Raw genomic sequence first — 24560 nt, forward strand, 5'->3', positions numbered from 1 at the left:
AAAGCTGGCAGATTTTGGAATGGCAAAGCACATTACTGGCCACTCATTACCATTGTCATTCAAAGGGAGCCCATACTGGATGGCCCTTGAGGTTATTTGTGACGCCCCAAAACCCCGACCTTGTAAAAACCTTTGGTTTTTGAGCAATTTTTTTTTTTTTGAAAGGATTTAAAACGAATAGCGGAAGTACAAAGGGGTAAGCAAAGGCCGCAAGTCTGAGCGGGCCACAGTAAAAGATACAAACCACATATCCATTCCCATTACATATAATATCAGAGTTTTACAAAATGAGACTGAAAACATCCATACAACAAGTCTCTCCCAAAATGAGGGGAAAACTCCCCTCAAACCCCAAAACAAGACACGGACCAAGATCTGCAGCTAAGTGTGGGTCTCAAGTCTCCAACCGTACACCGTCGCATCACCACTGCGCCTACTCATCACCTGTATCCCCATAAAACGGGGTCAGAACTCTTGCGAGTTGGTGAAGAACAACAACATTGTATATCCATTTTATCAAGAAAAGGCACATATCATGCAACAGGTAAAATGACAGATATATGTGCAAGTGTCAGGCAAGTGCTCGTGCTAGAAGACTGTAAAACTACAAGTAAGTAGCAGTGCAACAACTGAAACAGAGCAGCAACTAACCAATAAGGTACAACAGTCTAATAGAAGTGCAAGCAGTGCTAAAGTAAGCAAGTAACCAACTACTATACGTCAGTCTGTTTGGTTAGTCTTTATGTTCTTCTTTTTAACCTCCTTCGGGTACGCGAAGGAAAAACACTCGAGTTCTGTGAGACATGCACCTGGTAACCGGGGATGCTACAGAACGAGAAAAACCACCTGCGAGCGACACGCAGCCAGGAGAAACCTTTCGCAGGGGCAAATGATCGCAATTCGTACTACTGCAGTAGCAAAGGTCTCTGTGGAGGACAACCTTGACCTCCCTAACTCCGAGTGACTGGAGGTCAGAGGGCACATCAGCTCCTCAAAAGAACAGGTCGTAGTAACGACACGTTACTCGGGGCTGTACCATTCACCCTCTCCCTGGGTGACCAAATTTGTGAATGGGGCGCGGCAGGATTATCTTATTTAGGCTTATTCTTCAAGTCGTACCTCCCTTCGAGGTAGTTGTGCCTCGTGGTCCCCGCGGGGTACGCAAACGAGGACTTGGCCTGCCCATCCACGTGCTCAGCCTCTCACGGCCACCACGAGCACATCGCCTGTGAAGACGATATTATAACATTTTCATTTTTATGGCTAGGGTGACACAAGGTGTGAGTACACTCTCATAAACCCGGGCCACTGCCTGAAGACTCCAACCGAGTCCCAAACCTCAACAGGTCAAAAGTGTCATACCCTACAGTGCTTTCAGTTCTTTCCAGGAGTATGTCACATCGAGTACAAAACACACCTCTGGTGTGTCGTATATCCATTGATATACGAATGTGAGCCAAAACAAGAAGTACTCGACGGACCTGAACGGGTGACATACGTGTTATGATGTGCCACGTGCATAAACCACACATTATCACGATTTGGAACACATATTCATAGAGGCACAAATCTGAGCGATAACAGGCTCAAAATATATATATATCAACACGTTCGTACGACAACCATTGTCCAAAGCTTTAAGCATGGGTCTCCCAAATACACATATTTCCGCCGCCCTACGTCGGCTACAACACTTAGCGAAACCATTCGCTTAGGGAAGACCGTAGTGTAGACATCCGTGATGTGCCACCGCACTAGCAAAACTCAAAAAAAGTCAAAACGACGGTTTTCTGCTGAAAACGTCGAAAGACCCAATACTTGGGAAACGTAATAAGGTACATGGGCAGCGTACCGCTCGCCACACTATACCCCTTTCCTAACTCACCACGATGTGGCAGCAAAGGCTAAGGTGGTCATTCTGGACCACTGACGTGACGGCAAGGGTATGATGGCACAATGTGTTCCGAAATGCCAAAAGGCTAACCGTAGCCCACCAGGCCCTATAGGCAGTTCCGAACCATGCACCGTTGGTGCCAAGTGTACAAAACGGCTGTTTGGACATCATACACGTTTTACAAGGAGCCTATTAGTGACTCTCTATCGGTTTTGCCTTCATGCATGCATTTTCGTGCTTTTTGAATTGGCGGCGAGGTGAAAATCCCATAAGTAGGTGGTCTAGACATGTCGTACCAGACTCATAGGACTGTGACAGCCACCAACACGAGCTTCACTAAGCTCTACACGAGGCTACTGGGTGGGTGCAGCGGTCACGCAACCACCTAGTGGTTGGCTAAGCCTTGCGGGCGCACTTAGCACCCGCCGCCACTATAAGGCTCCCACCGGGGTCATTTGGGCAGCCTGGTCTGCTGGACCAGACCTAACCCCACCTTGGTCTGACCTATGTGTCAGACCCCAGGCTGCTAAGGCAGCAGCCCGCAATGGGTCGCGAGCAGCCTGCACCATGGGGTGTGGCTAAGGTGCCTTTGGGAGGCAATCTGGCCAACGACCAGCTGGTCTGGTCCACGTGGGGCCAGACCCTGCCAGGTCTAGGAGGAACCCTCCTTGGCCACGGGACAGCCAGTAGCAAGGATGCAGCCTGCTAGCTGCGGGGGCGTGTCCCAGCAAGAGGGTGCTCCGGGTGTAAAGCACACCCGGTTACCCGAAACCGTGGGCGTCCCGTGTGGCGCCCCTTCCCACGTGATTGGGGAAGACCCAATGGGCGGGTCCGAACCCCGAGGTGGGTCAGACCACCCTTCCTTACCCAACGCTGCAGAGGTTGCAGCGGGACACGGCGAGTCCCAAACATCTTCTCTCTCTTTTTTTTTTTTATACATATATATATAGTTATATAGTTATTTACATTGCCCACAAATAGCCTGAAAGATGACCCGATTTGGGGTCCGTCCGCACCAAAATAGCAAAAACTTCAAACACGGAACTCGTAGATCCGCGTCTCAGCTTCACACAAACACCAAGATCACTCTGATCCGACCATTGGTCTGGAAAAGGGCGCTGTGTTACCAGACAGTGTCTGGAACTTTCTGGACCACTGTCAAAACCCTGTCAGTCTGCTAAAACCTGACTTTTTGAAGGGTTTACAAAACGAATCGGGGAAAATTTCCAACATCGAAGTAGTAGATAATCATTTTACCTTTCCGAAAAGTTATAACATGAAAAATTTCTACAAACGGTTTGAGAAATACCACCGGATTACCGGACGATGTTCAGGACTTCCTGTACATTGACAGAAGTTCTGAACGTCTGCTAAAAACGAGGCTTTTTAGGGATGGTTGCAGACCGAACCAGTGAAAACTTCAAACACGAAGGTTGGAGAACGTTGTCTCCTCTTTCCTAAAAGTCCAAGAACGCTCCATTCGGACCAGTATCAAGTGAGATACGGTCTTTTGAGCAGAGGAGACTCCGGAGCTCGAGAACTCCGAAATCGCATAAGGACAGTCCCATTGCGTGGAACGTCCGGTGTGTGCGTGTTTACCACAACGATGTGTCGATCCCTCTAAAACACACCCACATTCATACAAGTTTCATGATATAGAAAAAAAATAAAAACCCAAACCAACCATAACAATTTTTACATGCATTTTTCAAAACAAGTGGAATGCAAAGTGGAAGCTCTTCACCTTCGGGGTTTTCCGGCGTAGGGACGAAGATGGTTCCGGCATGGTGGTGCTGGTGCCCTCACTTTCACTCTCTCAGCCACACTCACCTCACTCTCTACACTCTCTTCACTCTCACACTTGAGAGAGGAGGGGAAAATGGAAGGATGGAGGGAGAGGGTTGAGGAGGAGGAAGAGAGAAAATAAATTTCTCTCTCCTCCCTCCCTTAAATAGCCACTCCAAGAGATGGAGGGCTGGGATGAGAGGGGAGGAGATGGAGGGCTCTCCTCCCACACGCCCCCCCCTTCCTTTAGGTGCTATAAGGCTAGCCCAAGGGGATTTGACCCCCTTCATGATGGGCCTAGCTCAAGGGTGTACAACCCTTGAGCCTAGCCCACAACTACTCTCCCTAAATTAGGGAGAGTAGGTCTCCCCATAGACCACCTTTTGACCCTAAGGTCAAACCCTTTTTGAAATTCAATTTTTTTTTTATATATTTTTTTTTTTTTTTGAGTTGATGGGCTGGAGCTACCCCCTAAGGGGCGTCCAGCCTATGGGGGCTAAGCCTCCCACTTTCCTAAATTCCAAAAACCAACCCCTTTTTGAAAATTTTCCTCCTTTTCAAAAATGCCTATTAAATACCATTTTTTTTGTATTATATTTTTATTTTTTTGAAAAGTAGCAAAGGCTGAGCTCATGCTCACGTGGGCCCCATGCTAACTACCTTTCCTAAATGTCCAAAACCAACCTCTTTTCAAAACTTTTTGAAAAAACCTCTTTTAGGTTTTATGAAATTTACAATTTACTTTATGTAAAACCCTAATTACTTATTATTTAAATGGATACATTTGAATTAATTCCAAAGTTTTATTTCTAATTTATTTTTCATGTATGAAGGCCAATATAATAATAATATATATTTAAATTTTCAATTTTGATAATTTTCGGCCTCGATCCGACCCATATTTACCAATATACCCTTTTTGTGTCAATTCTATGAAATAACGAGATATATTTCTCGTTTAGATCCCAAATTTGGGGTGAAACTAATTTAGTATAATATAAATATACTCTAGGAATATCAAGGCTAGATTCATCTTGGTTAGCCCTGAATCGCCTCGTAAAGCGAATTTACGCGATTCAGAACCTCCGAAAACAAAATACACCAAATATTATGAGCGATTCTCGCCTTGAACACGAAATTTTCAACACTAAAGCATACTTCATATTAAGTTTCCTTAGAAATGCAATGGATCTTACATCCTTCCCTCCTAAAAAGGGATTTCGTCCACGAAATCACGAACGCTAGGCCACAAAAAGATCAGGGTATTTCTCCCTCATGCTGGACTCCGGCTCCCATGTGCATTCTTCAATGCCATGGTGTTGCCACCGTACCTTAACCAACGGAATGGTCTTGGTACGCAGAACCTGATCACGACGATCGATAATCTCAACAGGCCTCTCGGCCACAGTTAAGTCCTCTTGTACCTCGACATCTTCGTATCGGATGACGTGCGATGGGTCCGGAATGTACTTCCTCAACATCGACACGTGAAAAACATTATGAATTTGAGCATACCGCTGCGGTAGCTCAATACGATAGGCTGCTCCACCGATCCTCTCGAGGATCCTGAACGGCCCAACATATCTAGGACTCAACTTTCCCTTCTTTCCGAAACGAAAGACGCTCTTCGTCGGTGATACTTTCACGAAAACCATGTCGTCCACATCAAACTGAAGCTCTCGCCGCCTCTTATCGGCGTAACTCTTCTGTCTGTCCTGAGCTGCCTTCAGACGTTCTCGGATCTTCTGCACTTGCTGAGTGTAGTGCTGAAGAACAATCGGCGATTCACTGGATCGATCGCTGATATCGTCCCAATATGACGGTGATCGGCAAGGTCTCCCATACAAAGCCTCGTACAGAGCCATACCGATACTAGCATGATAACTATTGTTGTAGGAAAACTCGACCAAACACAAGTGTGAATCCCATTCACCCTTCCAGTGGAGCATACATGCCCGCAACATATCTTCTAGTGTCTGAATCGTCCTCTCTGACTGGCCATCAGTCTGAGGGTGAAAGGCTGTACTGAACTTTAACTTCGTTCCCAAAGCTGACTGCAACTGTCCCCACAGTCGCGACGTGAATCTGGGATCACGATCCGAAATGATAGATGTAGGTACACCATGTAACCGTACAATCTCTCGGATATACAAGTCTGCTAAGCTCTCAAGCGGCTGACTAATCCGGATAGGTAAGAAGTGAGCAGACTTGGTGAGTCTGTCCACAATCACCCATATCGCGTCGTGCTTTCCCCTGGTTCGCGGTAAACCTACCACGAAATCCATCGTGATATCCTCCCATTTCCACTGAGGAATCTCAATCCTCTGCATGGAACCACCGGGACGTTGGTGCTCGATCTTGATTTGCTGACAAGTCAAACACCTCGAAACATACGCTGCGACTTCACGCTTCATCCCGTTCCACCAATACCGTCGTTGAAGATCCTTAAACATCTTAGTACCACCAGGATGGATGGTGTACTTCGACAGATGTGCCTCATCAAGAATCTCCTTCCTCAACTCAGGGGCATTTGGCACCCAAAGTCGATCCTTCATGCGGATACAACCGCTGTCATCAATACGAAAGACTGAGCCGTCTTCACGAGCTCGGTCAACAAACTTCTAATACTGAGCGTTCTGCTTCTGCGCCTCGATAACTTTAGGCAAGAACTCTGACCGAATGGCCAACCCCGACAATCTAATCGTTCCGCTTTCGACTGCAAATGGCTTCCAAGCCACAAAATCTTCGATCAACTTCTGGCTCCACACAAGACTAGCTAGAACACTGCTCGATTTGCGGCTAAGCGCATCTGCCACGACGTTCGCCTTACCAGGGTGGTAAGACAATGTAAACTCATAATCCTTGATAAACTCGAGCCAACGACGTTGTCTCATATTTAGCTCCTTCTGGGAAAATAAATACTTGAGACTCTTATGGTCAGAAAAGACCTCAAACGTATCTCCGTACAGATAATGTCGCCATGACTTCAAGGCGAACACCACTGCTGCTAACTCCAAGTCATGAGTCGGATAGTTCCTTTCGTGAATCTTCAGCTGTCGCGAAGCATATGCAATAACACGACCATGCTGCATGAGCACGCATCCCAGGCCTGTACCTGAAGCGTCTGTGTACACCACAAAACCGCCTCTACCAGAAGGTAAAGCTAACACCGGAGAGGTAGTCAGCTTCGTCTTCAGGATCTGGAAACTCTCTTCACAAGAGTCGGTCCACTCGAACTTGATTCCTTTACGCAAAAGCTTCGTCAAAGGAAGCGCGATCCTGGAGAAGTCCTGAATGAAACGTCGGTAGTAACCAGCTAACCCGAGAAAACTACGGATATCAGTAACAGACTGCGGCTGCTTCCAGTCCAACACCGCTTCGACCTTTGCTGGATCAACTGACACACCATCACTGGATATCACATGACCCAAAAACATAACTCGTCGAAGCCAAAACTCGCACTTGGAGAACTTGGCGAACAATATGTGCTCCCGAAGTACTCCCAACACGATACGCAGATGCTCTCGGTGCTGCTCAGGGGTCTCTGAGTAGATCAAGATGTCATCGATGAATACGATCACGAACGTGTCCACGAATGGACGGAAAATACGATTCATCAGATCCATGAATGCTGCTGGTGCATTCGTGAGCCCAAAAGGCATCACAACGAACTCGTACAACCCGTACCTAGTTCGAAAAGCTGTCCTTGAGACATCTTCTTCTCTGATCCGGAGTTGATGATAACCCGATCTGAGGTCGATCTTCGAGAATATCTTCGCCCTCTGCAACTGGTCAAAGAGATCTTCTATTCTCGGCAACGGATACTTATTCTTAATCGTTGCTTGGTTGAGCATTCTGTAATCAATGCACAACCTCAGGGATCCGTCTTTCTTCTTCACGAACAACACAGGTGCACCCCACGGCGATGCACTGTTTCTGATAAATCCTTGCTCCATCAACTCTCCCAACTGACGCTTCAGTTCTTCGAGTTCTGTTGGAGCCATACGATACGGTGCCTTTGAGATCGGAGTTGTTCCAGGCAACAACTCAATACAAAATTCGATCTCACGCTTCGGAGGTAATCCAGGCAGTTCCTCAGGAAACACATCGGGGGAACTCCCGAACTACGTCAAGATCCTCAATAGGGGTTAACACCGAGTCAACTGGGGCGATACTGACCAAGAAAGCAGTACCCCCATTCCGCAAATACTTCTGAACTTTAAATGACGAAATCATACGACTGTCTCGAATAGGTCGAGCAAGGCTGATCTCCAAAACTGGACGATCAGGAGGGTACAGAACCACCTTGCTCTCTCTGCACAAAACTTGAGCATGATACTCAAATAACCAATCCATGCCTAGAATGACATCAAACTCCGTCATGTCTAGCAGGATTAAGTCAGCTGGCAAGCTCTGACTTGCCACTGACACCTCTATGCTCGGAATGTACAAAGTACACAAGGACTGATTACCAGTCGGTGTACGCACTTCCAATGGGCAATTCAGCAACACAGCAGTCATAGGCAAGGAGGAACTAGCAAATCTAGAAGCTATAAACGAATGCGAAGCACCACAGTCGAACAGAGTAAAAGCTGCATGACCAGCGACTGGAATAGTACCTTGGACCAACTCTCCTTTGGTCACTTGCTCGATAGTGGCTACGTAGGCACGCCCTGCCACTGTCTTCTGGTTACCCGTCTTCTGCTGAGAAGATTGCTGCGGCGGGTACGATTGCTGCAGCTGCTGAGGAGGTCGCTGAGGTGCTGGCTGCGACGTTCCTGGTGTATTCCTCCTTAGATCATCGGACTGCTTCTTCCGACAATCCCTGATGTAGTGGCCCATCTTGCCACAATAGATACATCCTCCGACGTCACGAGGACAAGGTCGGCCTGGGTGATCCATACGACACTTCGGGCATCCCGATGTCACCACTACCTGATTCTGCTGCTGCTGCTGAGGCTGACGATTGTTGCGGTTCTGATGGTTCCTCTTTGCTGGCGGGGCAGACTTCTTTCCACCCGAGTTCTGCTGATAGGATCTCTTCTTAGGCCAACTCTTTTGGCCTATGTGTTGCGGTTTCCCTCTGGACTGTGGAGTCTTCTGGGATTCTATCCATTCCTGCTCCAGGAGTGTAGCCGTCTCCAGGGCTTCCTCAAGAGTCGAGGGCGCGCGCGTGATCACTCTCAGGCGCAGTGCTAACTTCAAACCGCGAGTGAACTTCATCGCTCGTTCCTTCTCAGTCACGTATACATGCGGACAGAAGCGCTCTAGGCTTCTGAACTTCGTGATGTAGTCCGCCAAAGTAGAGTTCCCCTGCTGAAGGTCGATGAACTCTTGCATCTTCTAACTGCGCTCGTGGGTCGGGAAGTAGGCCGCGTAGAAAACCTCCACGAACTGCTCCCACAAAATGGCTCCGCCTGCAAACCTGACATCCCAGGTGGTCGCCCACCACCTTTCGGCATCCTTCCGGAGCCGATACGTGCCAAAATCCACCTTTCGGTCATCACTGACCTGCAGCACACGAAAGATTCTCTCGATCTCTCGTATCCAGTCCTCGGCTGCCTCAGGAGAAGACTTCCCATCGAATGACGGAGGGTTCATAGCCATGAACTGCTTGTAGGGTACGGCTGTCGCTACTAACACCGGGGAAGGAGTAGGAACAGGAGTCTCTCGTCCCTGAGAGGCTTGCATGTTCTCCCCCATGGCACGCATGACCTCGGCCTGCCTGCCTACAACCTCAGCCAGGTTGTTCAAGGTGTCCATGATGTTGTTGCAACGTTCACGCCAAGCCATCTTAACAACAAGGAGACTCGTATAAGCAAGGAGTAGATACCAAAACATGATTTCATTATACGATCAAAGATGCATACATATATTTAGTACAAGCCAAAATTACCCTCTATAACAGGGTTACAGGATATACTCCTTTGTAACAACCGCAGACACTGACTCAGTGTCCTAACAAAACATTTATATCCGTGCGACCGCTCTCACTTCCTACTAGTGTAGAGGTCGCGGTAGTTGTTCCGGTTTCCGCACCGTCTTCGCTTCGGACAAGGAGTTGAAGAAGGTGTGCACTTGGGTAAACCTGATGGAGTATGCACCCCTTCCACTGGGTCAGCTGCCAGGTCTTCCAATTTACGTTGGCACTCAGCCTCAATATGCCCTTTAAGGCCACAACAAAAGCAGTGACACCATTCCCGTGGGCAAATCTGCCCCTCATGGCAGACTTTACATCTCTCACACGGAGGTGCCGGAGGTGCCATCATCTGAACACCTCGTGCCAAATGCTTCACAGCATGATCTAGGGATCTTACGCCCTGACTTAGGTCACGTACTGCTTCTAGGATCATTTCGTACCTTGGGTCTGACGACATCTATCAAACCACATTCGAAGCATGCATATGTATAAACTAAGTAGCACAAGAAACAACGATAATCAACATAATTAACTGAGCCAAACATACTTACAGTGCGATGAACGATGCACACAGAAGTCTTGGACCACACTTAAAGCTGCTCTGATACCAATCTCTGTGACGCCCCAAAACCCCGACCTTGTAAAAACCTTTGGTTTTTGAGCAAATTTTTTTTTTTTGAAAGGATTTAAAACGAATAGCGGAAGTACAAAGGGGTAAGCAAAGGCCGCAAGTCTGAGCGGGCCACAGTAAAAGATACAAACCACATATCCATTCCCATTACATATAATATCAGAGTTTTACAAAATGAGACTGAAAACATCCATACAACAAGTCTCTCCCAAAATGAGGGGAAAACTCCCCTCAAACCCCAAAACAAGACACGGACCAAGATCTGCAGCTAAGTGTGGGTCTCAAGTCTCCAACCGTACACCGTCGCATCGCCACTGCGCCTACTCATCACCTGTATCCCCATAAAACGGGGTCAGAACTCTTGCGAGTTGGTGAAGAACAACAACATTGTATATCCATTTTATCAAGAAAAGGCACATATCATGCAACAGGTAAAATGACAGATATATGTGCAAGTGTCAGGTAAGTGCTCGTGCTAGAAGACTGTAAAACTACAAGTAAGTAGCAGTGCAACAACTGAAACAGAGCAGCAACTAACCAATAAGGTACAACAGTCTAATAGAAGTGCAAGCAGTGCTAAAGTAAGCAAGTAACCAACTACTATACGTCAGTCTGTTTGGTTAGTCTTTATGTTCTTCTTTTTAACCTCTTTCGGGTACGCGAAGGAAAAACACTCGAGTTCTGTGAGACATGCACCCGGCGTCTGTTATTAAATTTCTAGTGTGGTAACCGGGGATGCTACAGAACGAGAAAAACCACCTGCGAGCGACACGCAGCCAGGAGAAACCTTTCGCAGGGGCAAAGGATTGCAATCCGTACTACTGCAGTAGCAAAGGTCCCTGTGGAGGGCAACCTTGACCTCCCTAACTCCGAGTGACTGGAGGTTAGAGGGCACATCGGCTCCTCAAAAGAACAGGTCGTAGTAACGACACGTCACTCGGGGCTGTACCATTCACCCTCTCCCTGGGTGACCAAATTTGTGAATGGGGCACGGCAGGATTATCTTATTTAGGCTTATTCTTCAAGTCGTACCTCCCTTCGAGGTAGTTGTGCCTCGTGGTCCCCGCGGGGTACGCAAACGAGGACTTGGCCTGCCCATCCACGTGCTCAGCCTCTCACGGCCACCACGAGCACATCGCCTGTGAAGACGATATTATAACATTTTCATTTTTATGCCTAGGGTGACAAAAGGTGTGAGTACACTCTCACAAACCCGGGCCACTGCCCAAAGACTCCAACCGAGTCCCAAACCTCAACAGGTCAAAAGTGTCATACCCTACAGTGCTTTCAGTTCTTTCCAGGAGTATGTCACATCGAGTACAAAACACACCTCTGGTGCGTCGTATATCCATTGATATACGAATGCGAGCCAAAACAAGAAGTACTCGACGGACCTGAACGGGTGACATACGTGTTATGATGTGCCACGTGCATAAACCACACATTATCACGATTTGGAACACATATTCATAGAGGCACAAATCTGAGCGATAACAGGCTCAAAATATATATATATATCAACACGTTCGTACGACAACCATTGTCCAAAGCTTTAAGCACGGGTCTCCCAAATACACATATTTCCGCCGCCCTACGTCGGCTACAACACTTAGCGAAACCATTCGCTTAGGGAAGACCGTAGTGTAGACACTGATGAGTGTCGAGAAAGGTTCTTAAAGTAACCCCATGTGTACGGGGATTACGTCAATACATCCGTGATGTGCCACCGCACTAGCAAAACTCAAAAAAAGTCAAAACGACGGTTTTCTGCTGAAAACGTCGAAAGACCCAATACTTGGGAAACGTAATAAGGTACATGGGCAGCGTACCGCTCGCCACACTATACCCCTTTCCTAACTCACCACGATGTGGCAGCGAAGGCTAAGGTGGTCATTCTGGACCACTGACGTGACGGCAAGGGTATGATGGCACAATGTGTGCCGAAATGCCAAAAGGCTAACCGTAGCCCACCAGGCCCTATAGGCAGTTCCGAACCATGCACCGTTGGTGCCAAGTGTACCAAACGGCTGTTTGGACATCATACACGTGCTACAAGGAGTCTATTAGTGACTCTCTATCGGTTTTGCCTTCATACGTGCATTTTCGTGCTTTTTGAATTGGCGGCGAGGTGAAAATCTCATAAGTAGGTGGTCTAGGCATGTCGTACCAGACTCATAGGGCTGTGACAGCAACCAACACGAGCTTCACTAAGCTCTACACGAGGCTACTGGGTGGGTGCAGCGGTCACGCAACCACCTAGTGGTTGGCTAAGCCTTGCGGGCGCACTTAGCACCCGCCGCCACCATAAGGCTCCCACCGGGGTCATTTGGGCAGCCTTGTCTGCTGGACCAGACCTAACCCCACCTTGGTCTGACCTATGTGTCAGACCCCAGGCTGCTAAGGCAGCAGCCCGCAATGGGTCGCGAGCAGCCTGCACCATGGGGTGTGGCTAAGGTGCCTTTGGGAGGCAATCTGGCCAACGACCAGCTGGTCTGGTCCACGTGGGGCCAGACCCTGCCGGGTCTAAGAGGAACCCTCCTTGGCCACGGGACAGCCAGCAGCAAGGATGCAGCCTGCTAGCTGCGGGGGCGTGTCCCAGCAAGAGGGTGCTCCGGGTGTAAAGCACACCCGGTTACCCGAAACCGTGGGCGTCCCGTGTGGCGCCCCTTCCCCACGTGATTGGGGAAGACCCAATGGGTGGGTCCGAACCCCGAGGTGGGTCAGACCACCCTGCCTTACCCAACGCTGCAGAGGTTGCAGCGGGACATGGCGAGTCCCAAACATCTTCTCTCTCTTTTTTTTTTATACATATATATATAGTTATATAGTTATTTACATGGCCCAAAAATAGCCTGAAAGATGACCCGATTTGGGGTCCGTCCGCACCAAAATAGCAAAAACTTCAAAAACAGAACTCGTAGATCCGCGTCTCAGCTTCGCACAGACACCAAGATCACTCTGATCCGACCATCGGTCTGGAAAAGGGCGCTGTGTTACCAGACAGTGTCTGGAACTTTCTGGACCACTGTTAAAACCCTGTCAGTCTGCTAAAACCTGACTTTTTGAAGGGTTTACAAAACGAATCAGGGAAAATTTCCAACATCTAAGTCGTAGATAATCATTTTACCTTTCCGAAAAGTTATAACATGAAAAATTTCGACAAACGGTTTGAGAAATACCACCGGATTACCGGACGATGTTCAGGACTTCCTGTACACTGACAGAAGTTCTGAACGTCTGCTAAAAACGAGGCTTTTTAGGGATGGTTTCAGACCGAACCAGTGAAAACTGAAAACACAAAGGTTGGAGAACGTCGTCTCCCCTTTCCGAAAAGTCCAAGAACGCTCCATTCGGACCAGTATCGAGTGAGATACGGTCTTTTGAGCAGAGGAGACTCCGGAGCTCTAGAACTCCGAAATCGCCTAAGGACAGTCCCATTGCGTGGAACGTCCGGTGTGTGCGTGTTTACCACAACGATGTGTCGATCCCTCTAAAAGACACCCACACTCATACAAGTTTCATGATATAGAAAAAAAAGAAAAACCCAAACCAACCATAACAATTTTTACATGCATTTTTCAAAAGAAGTGGAATGCAAAGTGGAAGCTCTTCACCTTCGGGGTTTTCCGGCGTAGGGACGGAGATGGTTCTGGCGTGGTGGTGCTGGTGCCTTCACTTGCACTCTCTCAGCCACACTCACCACACTCTCTACACTCTCTTCACTCTCACACTTGAGAGAGGAGGGGAAAATGGAAGGATGGAGGGAGAGGGTTGAGGAGGAGGAAGAGAGAAAATGAATTTCTCTCTCCTCCCTCCCTTAAATAGCCACTCCAAGAGATGGAGGGCTGGGATGAGAGGGGAGGAGATGGAGGGCTCTCCTCCCACATGCCCCCCCTTCCTTTAGGTGCTATAAGGCTAGCCCAAGGGGATTTGACCCCCTTCATGATGGGCCTAGCTCAAGGGTGTACAACCCTTGAGCCTAGCCCACAACTACTCTCCCTAAATTAGGGAGAGTAGGTCTCCCCATAGACCACCTTTTGACCATAAGGTCAAACCCTTTTTGAAATTCAAATTTTTTTTTTATATATTTTATTTTTTTTTTGAGTTGATGGGCTGGAGCTACCCCCTAAGGGGCGTCCAGCCTATGGGGGCTAAGCCTCCCACTTTCCTAAATTCCAAAAACCAACCCCTTTTTGAAAATTTTCCTCCTTTTCAAAAATACCTATTAAATACCATTTTTTTTGTATTATATTTTTATTTTTTTGAAAAGTAGCAAAGGCTGAGCTCATGCTCACGTGGGCCCCATGCTAACTACCTTTCCTAAATGTCCAAAACCAACCTCTTTTCAAAACTTTTCGAAAAAACCTCTTTTAGGTTTTATGAAATTTACAATTTACTTTATGTAAAAACCCTAATTACTTATTATTTAAATGGATACATTTGAATTAATTCCAAAGTTTTATTTCTAATTTATTTTTCATGTATGAAGGCCAATATAATAATAATATATATTTAAATTTCCAATTTTGATAATTTTGGGCCTCGATCTGACCCATATTTACCAATATACCCTTTTTGTGTCAATTCTATGAAATAACGAGATATATTTCTCGTTTAGATCCCAAATTTGGGGTGAAACTAAATTAGTATAATATAAATATACTCTAGGAATATCAAGGCTAGATTCATCTTGGTTAGCCCTGAATCGCCTCGTAAAGCGAATTTACGCGATTCAGAACCTCCGAAAACAAAATACACCAAATATTATGAGCGATTCTCGCCTTGAACACGAAATTTTCAACACTAAAGCATACTTCATATTAAGTTTCCTTAGAAATGCAATGGATCTTACATCCTTCCCTCCTAAAAAGGGATTTCGTCCGCGAAATCACGAACGCTAGGCCACAAAAAGATCAGGGTATTTCTCCCTCATGCTGGCCTCCGGCTCCCATGTGCATTCTTCAATGCCATGGTGTTGCCACCGTACCTTAACCAACGGAATGGTCTTGGTACGCAGAACCTGATCACGACGATCGATGATCTCAACAGGCCTCTCGGCCACAGTTAAGTCCTCTTGTACCTCGACATCTTCGTATCGGATGACGTGCGATGGGTCCGGAATGTACTTCCTCAACATCGACACGTGAAAAACATTATGAATTTGAGCATACCGCTGTGGTAGCTCAATACGATAGGCTGCTCCACCGATCCTCTCGAGGATCCTGAACGGCCCAACATATCTAGGACTCAACTTTCCCTTCTTTCTGAAACGAAAGACGCTCTTCGTAGGTGATACTTTCACGAAAACCATGTCGTCCACATCAAACTGAAGCTCTCGCCGCCTCTTATCGGCGTAACTCTTATGTCTGTCCTGAGCTGCCTTCAGACGTTCTCGGATCTTCTACACTTGCTGAGTGTAGTGCTGAAGAACAATCGGCGATTCACTGGATCGATCGCTGATATCGTCCCAATATGACGGTGATCGGCAAGGTCTCCCATACAAAGCCTCGTACGGAGCCATACCGATACTAGCATGATAACTATTGTTGTAGGCAAACTCGACCAAACACAAGTGTGAATCCCATTCACCCTTCCAGTGGAGCATACACGCCCGCAACATATCTTCTAGTGTCTGAATCGTCCTCTCTAACTGGCCATCAGTCTGAGGGTTAAAGGCTGTACTGAACTTTAACTTCGTTCCCAAAGCTGACTGCAACTGTCCCCACAGTCGCGACGTGAATCTGGGATCACGATCCGAAATGATAGATGTAGGTACGCCATGTAACCGTACAATCTCTCGGATATACAAGTCTGCTAAGCTCTCAAGCGGCTGACTAATCCGGATAGGTAAGAAGTGAGCAGACTTGGTGAGTCTGTCCACAATCACCCATATCGCGTCGTGCTTTCCCCTGGTTCGCGGTAAACCTACCACGAAATCCATCGTGATATCCTCCCATTTCCACTGAGGAATCTCAATCCTCTGCATGGAACCACCGGGACGTTGGTGCTCGATCTTGATTTGCTGACAAGTCAAACACCTCAAAACATACGCTGCGACTTCACGCTTCATCCCGTTCCACCAATACCGTCGTTGAAGATCCTTAAACATCTTAGTACCACCAGGATGGATGGTGTACTTCGACAGATGTGCCTCATCAAGAATCTCCGAAAACAAAATACACCAAATATTATGAGCGATTCTCGCCTTGAACACGAAATTTTCAACACTAAAGCATACTTCATATTAAGTTTCCTTAGAAATGCAATGGATCTTACATTATTAGAAATTCAAATGGATATAATCTTACTGTGGGTACATGGAGTCTTGGATATACTGTGCTGGAGATGGCTACGACAAAACCACCATGGAGCCAGTATACAGGGCTTGCTACACTATTTAAAATTGGAAACAGTAGGGAGCTTCCTGCAATTCCTAACAGCCTATCAGATGAAGGAAAGGACTTTGTGAAGCTGTGTTTGCAACGAAATCCATCAGATCGTCCTACAATAGCTCAACTACTGGAGCACTCTTTTGTTAAAAATACTGCGCCATTGGCTAGGTTTGATCTCAATGGGGAGCCTCCTGAATTAGATAATAATGTTATAAACATGATGAGACATATGGGTGTTGGATATGATAGACAGCTTTCCCCATTTGACATAGAAGCCACAAACTGTTCAACAACATCGAGGAGAAAAATCTTTTCAGACATCCAGTGATACCACAGAACATGTCATTGCCCGTATCTCCCACTGGAAGTCCTCTCCAGGCCAGATCCCCGAGCCATATGAATGGACGGATATCACTCTTAAGCACTACTTCTGGATCATCCACACCACTTGCTGGTGGTAATGAAGCAATCCCATTTCATTTGGGACATTCAGCAACTTATGCAAATGGAGGTTACAGTGGCGTGCGACCAGAATATCCTCCTGTTTCTCGGGAAAGGATGACTACAGGAGGTAGTATTCTTGAACTCTCTTATAGACATGTATTGCAAGTTACATGGGTCTACTGAGAAGATGCAGAGTTGCTCTTGAAGATGAAAATTTGAAGAAGAACCGTTATGAAGATGTCTTACCATTTGATAATTCAAGAGTTGTTCTTGACTCGAGTAAGGATGACAAGTTGTTGGGAAATGGCTATACCAATGCTAGCTTCATCATGGTATGTATTTACATGGTTCTCATGTGTGTGTATAGCATTGCAGAACTTAGTTTGATTCAGAGTATATTATTCCTCCACACAATATGCATAAGGTATCTGGTTCTGTATATTTCTTTTAACCACTTCAGTTATAATTTCACATGTAGCCTGCTTCTGTTGGAAATGTTTCTTGGTTTATAGCTACACAAGGTCCATTGACTGAGATTTTTGAGGACTTCTGGGAGATGGTAATCCAATGCCACTGTCCCCTGGTTGTCATGCTTACTTGGCTGGTTGATAATTACAAGGTGTCTCCTTGTCTGAGTTTCAAGGTAATTGTATAATTGCTATGATACTTCATGATAGGTTTTCTATTTTTACATTTTCTATGCATAATCTCCCGTGTTGGCACATTGCTATTTGCATAATCCATGTGGTTTTGACCTATGGACTTTAGCAGCACTCTCCTATGTTGGTTTCCTTCAATCTCTTTGGTCCTGCACCCTGTTAGCATTCAGGGAACATTTGCTCCCTGCAGAACTCTGCAAACATTCTTTGTTAACAATTGCTGAAAGCCATCCCGCAAAGGTAGGTTGTTTACTGACTTTAAATCAGGATGCGTACACTTGCAAAGAATCGAGAGAATCCACCAGATGGGTTCATACACCCAGGTGGATGGAAGGTGCTGGTTGAGTACTATGACACTCTTGCGCCTGCAGATAGCAGTGGCAAAACCTGTCCTTGCTTAGTATCAACTTTATTGTTGGACAGTTCCAGATTTGAAACAGACTGGATTCTTCATGTATAGTTGTAACCCAAAGTTTTATGCAATCTATCTATCAAACCCAAGTTAGTGTCTTGAGCAACATTATAGAGACCAATGGTGTGATAATTGTGCTTATAAATGGATAGCTGCCCATTAATCCCTGATGAGTGATAACATTTATGATTGGGCAACTTGGAGAAGCTCCTCTTTCTCATTAGAAGTTGCTGGCTCCAATTCTTTGCTTGCTGAAGTTCTAACTCTTGTATAAATAAAACAGCAGGCACTTGTGTCTGGCGCCTTTTAATAATACTATGCGTTGGTTATTCAACATTAGATGGGTTCAGCTATATCTCATATATATCCAATATATCTCTTATAACTCTAGTCCCCACCAAAACCCAGTCCTCTCTCTCTCTCTCTCTATATATATATATACGTGGACATCTATATATAGATATATGTATATACCTACATATATACATATACATGTGCATACATGTGCATTGCCTACATAGATGTATATCAGTTCTTAATATAACATCCGTCTATTATATGTCCTGTGTTAACTCTGTTTTGCAGGAAGATATAAGAAGCTTGAATTTCTCTCTTGGACTAAAAAATTTCTGACATTTGCAATTCTAAGTTGTAATAAATTAGGTATAAATGAGAAACTTAAATTTCCAGCTTTTAGATAGAATGAATGAGCATTATAAATATCATGAATTACTTATTCTCATATTTTTTTTCTTCATTTTTCAAAATCCCACAATGGTGAAACACGAATAGCACGTGCACCATTTCGTAAGAGGTAACTAATCCTAAGTTGATGATTTACATCAATGGCCATAGTCAGGATGTAAACAAAACTTAGGATTCTTATCTTTTATAAAATAACATTGGATCCACACTGGATCATTTTTCAAAATCATCATATTTTCAAATATTTCCTTCTTTTATTAAAGTTTAACTTAAAATTAGCTCAAAATATATACCAATGGCCATAGTCAGGGTATATTGAGAGTTAATTTCATTTTAAACTCTATAAAAGCACAAAAATATGTTTTATTCTTCATCTGAATTTAAATATAGATTATTATATAATACATTCAATGACCATAGTCAAGGATGTATTATATTTTTAATCTTATTTTAATTCATTTAAAGAATGGGATATGCTTTTCAAAATCCAATTTTAAATTCTTTAAATTCATTCATCACTTAGGATAGAATTACATCATATTTTTTTGAAAATTCCTTTTCAAAACTTCAAGTGATATGAATATCTTCTTCAATCAATTCTTGTAAAATCCAATTCATCTTTTCATTTTCAAATTCTATTTCATTTTTCAATCTCAAAGTCCAATTTAACTTTGAGATTTCAAATTCATTTTATATTCAAAAAATCCAAATTAAATCAGATTTCAAAGTTCAATTTGACTTTGAAATTCCAAATTCAATTTATATTCAAAACTCCAATCAAACTCAAAGTTCAATTTAACTTTGAGATTCGTGATTCATTTTCTAAAATTTCCAAATTCAAGCTCAAAATTCAAGGTCTAATTTGTCTTTGAAATTCATTTATATATTCAAGATTCAATTTCTAAATTTCATCTTCCAAATTCAATTGGAAATTCTGATTCATCTTCTGATCCCAAATTCTAAACTTCAAAATTCAAAAGTCCAATTTGACTTTGAAATCCATTTGTATATCCGAAATTCAAATTCTAAATTCAAAGTCTAATTTGACTTTGAAATCCATTTGTATATCAAAAATTCAAAATCTAAAAGAAATTTCAAAGTTCAAATTAAACTTTGAAACTTCTGATTCATCTTCGAATTCAAAACCAAGTTTATCTTCAAATTCAAAATCCAAGTTTGAGATTGATTCTGAAATCTCAAAAGCTTGGCCTTTTCTAAATTTTAAATTCAATCTGGGTTTTCAAAACCCAGATCCATCTTCAAAAGTCCCATTTGGACTTTCAAAAACTCAAATCCAAAATTAGATCAACTTGGATACAGTTTTCTAAATACAATTCTACATTTTGGATCTTAGACTTCAGATCCAATTCCATCATAGGATCCAGAACCCAAGTCTACTTTGGATCTCAGACTTCAGATCCAAAATCCATCCTAGGATCCAGAATCCAATTCCACTTTTGGATCTCAGACTTCAGATCCAAAATCCATCTTAGGATCCAAAATTCAATTCCATTTCCAATTCTAGATTTCAAATCCAATTCCATCTATAGATCACATCTGAATTTCTTAAATTCGTCTCTATTTTTAAACACCATTTGGATTTCTCAGATCCATTCTAAATTTCAAACTTCAAAATCTAAATTCAATTCCATCTCAAGTATTCATTTCCTTTCCTAAATTCAAGTTCAAATACCATTTCCAACTTTAAGACTTCATTTCCTTCCATTCAAAGCTTCAAGTCATTCTCAAAATCAAGATTTATTCTTCCAACTCTGATTTATTTCAAAAACTTAGAACTTCTCTGATCTATCTCAAGTTCTAAGTTAGATTCAATCATTTTCTTCACTCCCTTATCAAATTCATCTCAAAAGCACTTGGATATTCCCAAATCATCTTTCAAAAAGAGCATACATCCTTGCATTGCACAAGCATGATTCTTTGTGCATTTAGATCTTTAGGATAAATTCTTAGATTATATTTAGGCAAAGCAAAAGGCATAGATTCGATCCTTAGTTCGATTACCCCTGGTAAAGGCGCCAGGAACGGTCGAACCTCGTACCGACGAGCGAATCCTGTCTCTCCATTTTTCCCGCAGTATTTTCAAAACGGAGGCAAGTGATTTTCTAAATATTTTTCAAATCAAGGTCAAGTGAGACCGCGCAAAATAGTTCCTCTTCTCTTCTCTTTTTCTTTTCTCTTCTCTTCTCTCTTTCTTTTCTTTCTTTTATTTTTCTCCCTTCAAAAAGGAGGAGAATAGAGGTTAGAAAAGGGAAAGAGAAGGAAGAGAGAGAAATACACGAGAGAGGAAAAATTTTGCGATGATCACAACGAACAATCTCGAGTGACACCATATCAGGTCGCTATCGCTGGAAGATCAAACTTATAGATCACAGCTAGCTATATCAATCAATATCAGGAGATCAAAATCACACAAGTTACCTGCCAGATCGCCTGATCTGGGAAACGTACAACCTCACACGGATTTACCGCCCTAGATGGCTTACCTGGTCTTGGACAATACACTTCCTCACAGTTCACCGTCTCCACGGCTAACCGGTCTCGGACAGTGTTTCCTCACAGAGATTCACCAAGCTAGTCAAATTACCTGTCTTGGTCATACCTACCCTCACAGATACTCCGTACACAGTGATACATCAATACAATCGACGAATCAAGATCATTGAGCGCACTCAAGGTCAGAAACCACAAACAAGGGCATAGGCACATAACACAGCAACATGCATCACACCACTTCACATGGTACATCAGAAAACAAAATCACACATTCTTCCAATAAGGTTCCACGAACCACAATCATATATCTGATCTAAACATCCACCGCATGCTCTCGATAATTCTATTCAGATAGCAACACGATCATATCACAAAGGAGATTCACACTACGCTACTCATCACTGCCACTATAAGCATTACGTTCTCAAAATAAGACCTCAAAGCATGCGCAATCAAAGTCATCTCGTCCTTAACACGACTAAGATAATAAATTGATCATCACTATAATAAATCAATCGTCTCTACCACCACAATGTGGAACGAGAAGGGCGAACTACGCAAGTAGTCCCTAGATCTCAATCAAGAGTCTCAACTCTCGCAGGAGTCCACTTCAAATAGCTTGGGAAACTAGGTCCATAAGCGCAAACAAACCCTTAGGTTCCGATAATTGATATCTTAAGCCCGATATATGAGGCTTAAACACAAAATGGGGTCTCACATCGGACGACACCCGAAAAACACACAAGATCATCTAATCAAACAGAACAAGTTAGGAAACAACAGAAACTAAATTAGAAATACTTACAGTGCGATGGTCGATGCTTGCAGAGACTTGAACCACACTTTTTTATCTCTTTTACAACACTGCTCTGATACCACTACCTGTGGCACCCCAAAATTTCTACTTGGAAAATCCTTTGGATTTTTTTTAGGGATTTTTTTTTTTTGAAAACCAGAGAGCACAAGTGCGGAAAACTGAAAGGGAAAGACAAGTGGAAACTCTGAGCGAGCCATAGAGAACAACAATAGTAAGGAAACAACTTTTTATTAAATACATTTACAAAGTGTACAAATCTCATTCCCTTATACAAAACCCAAAACTGCCAAGATCCATCAAGTATCAGAAGTGTGGGTTCAGAGTCTGCTGCAGCACATCGAGCTCCATCGCATGCCTAAGCAACCTGTATCCCCATAAAACGGGGTCAGTACTCTTTCGAGCTGGTGAGACAAACCAAGCACAATATGCCAAAGTGTGGAAAACAAAGTAGAGCTATACATGACATACATAGCACACACATTTACAATAATTAAGCCGTTATAGCATGAGCAAGAGTACAAAACTATAAGTGGAAGTAACTAACAGGAATTCATGAGCAGTAACTACGTTAATTCATTTCACAATCCATATCAACTTGTAAAGTATGCATCAAGGAACATAAATAACCAATGTGCTGTGAACGGTGTCAGGTAAGTGCGAGAGGGACAAGTACAAGACCACAAACTACAGCAACAAGGAAAATAAGTAGCTAAAGCAACGAACTGAGCAGCAAGTAACTAAAGAAGCAACAGTAACTGTAAAGCAAGTGCTCAAAGTAGTAACAACTGTGACAAGAGCTGAGCAACAAAGTAACCAAGTAACAGTTGAAGCAAGTAAAGCAACTGGAGTAAAGTCCATAGCACAAGTGAAGTAGCAACTATAGTAAGTCAGCTGAGTGGTTAGTCTTTAAGTTTTATGATTACTCCTTCAGGTACGCGAAGGAAACCTCGCATTCTGTGAGACATGCACCTGATGTCTATTATTTAAATTCTAATGTGGTAACCGGGGAAGCTACAGACCGAGTCGACCTCATGTGAGCAACACACGGCTAGGAGAAAATACTCGCATAGGCAAGGATTGCAATCCATACTACTACAGTAGTGAGGTCCTAGAAAGGCACCTCGACCTCCCTGACTCTGAGTGACCGGAGACCAAAGGACACTACAGCTCCTGTCAAAACACGTGTCGTAGTAACGACAAGTCACTCAGATTTGTACCATCCACCCTCTCCCAAGGTGAACCATTTTATGAATGGGGCGAAGCAGGTTTATCTTTCTTAGGCTCATGTTCAATCATACCTCTCTACGAGGAGTTTGCCTCGTGGTCCCCGTAGGGTACGCAAAACGAGGACTTGGCATGCCCATTCACGTGCTCAGCCTCACGCAGCCAACGGAGCACACTGCTCGAGAAAGTAGGCATAACACTATATTATTCATTTCTGTTTTAGGGTATATCACACAGCACGTGGTGCGCTTACCAAAGCCTCAAGCAAAGTACCTCCTCAGGGTACGCACTACTCAATTACTATGTCAGGATGTGCCAAGTGCAAAGTGTAAGAGTATCACATGATTCTATCTTTTGCACAAGTATAAACAAAGAGGCATTGCATATATCATCTCTGAGAGACAATTAAGCGTACAAGCAAATACACATTCATATGCATATGATATTTCATCAATATTCTATTACATAAAGCATTGTCTCTAAAACATTAACAATGGCACTCGCATATCCACAACAAGGCAAAACAGTACGAGTGTGTACCGAACAATCAAGTGTGAGCATGCATCATACTTCAATGTAATAGTACGAACTAAGCGAGTAAACCTCAAGTGCAAATAGTCATGCATGTGCTGAATACGACAAGTACACAATCAAGCTAATGCAACATTGCAGAACAACGTGCCTCGCGACGAGACAGTTAGAAACATTTGGCCAAGATAAAATCGCTCTTGAACCAATCAAGACAAGCATACAAAGCATGTATCTTTAATCATAAGCGAGCTCATTTCGCAAAGTGAGCCTACAGCTTGAAAACTCGCCAAGGAGTTCTACGACGAGGGTACACAAAGTATAGTTGTACAAACCCTTATATCTCGTAAATCCCATAGCTATACAATGAGGGACAAGTACCTCGAAAAGTGTGCAAAAGCCAATTGTCATGAACACATAGGAGAAGACAAGGTGTTTGAATCATCGAACGAAAGCATTCGGATAATCTAATCTCATGCAAGGTAATAAAACACACGGTTTACACTGAATCACATATAGACAAGCGTTAACATGTTTTACAATTGGCGAACCATACATAACGGAGAGTGCTAACTCCGATGCATTTAGCATAATATGGCATGCGTAACACAATACATATTTAACTACTTATTGTT

This window comes from Nuphar pumila, chromosome 4, assembly GCF_984573655.1.
Source record: "Nuphar pumila chromosome 4, dmNupPumi1.hap1.1, whole genome shotgun sequence".
Lineage (NCBI taxonomy): Eukaryota > Viridiplantae > Streptophyta > Magnoliopsida > Nymphaeales > Nymphaeaceae > Nuphar > Nuphar pumila.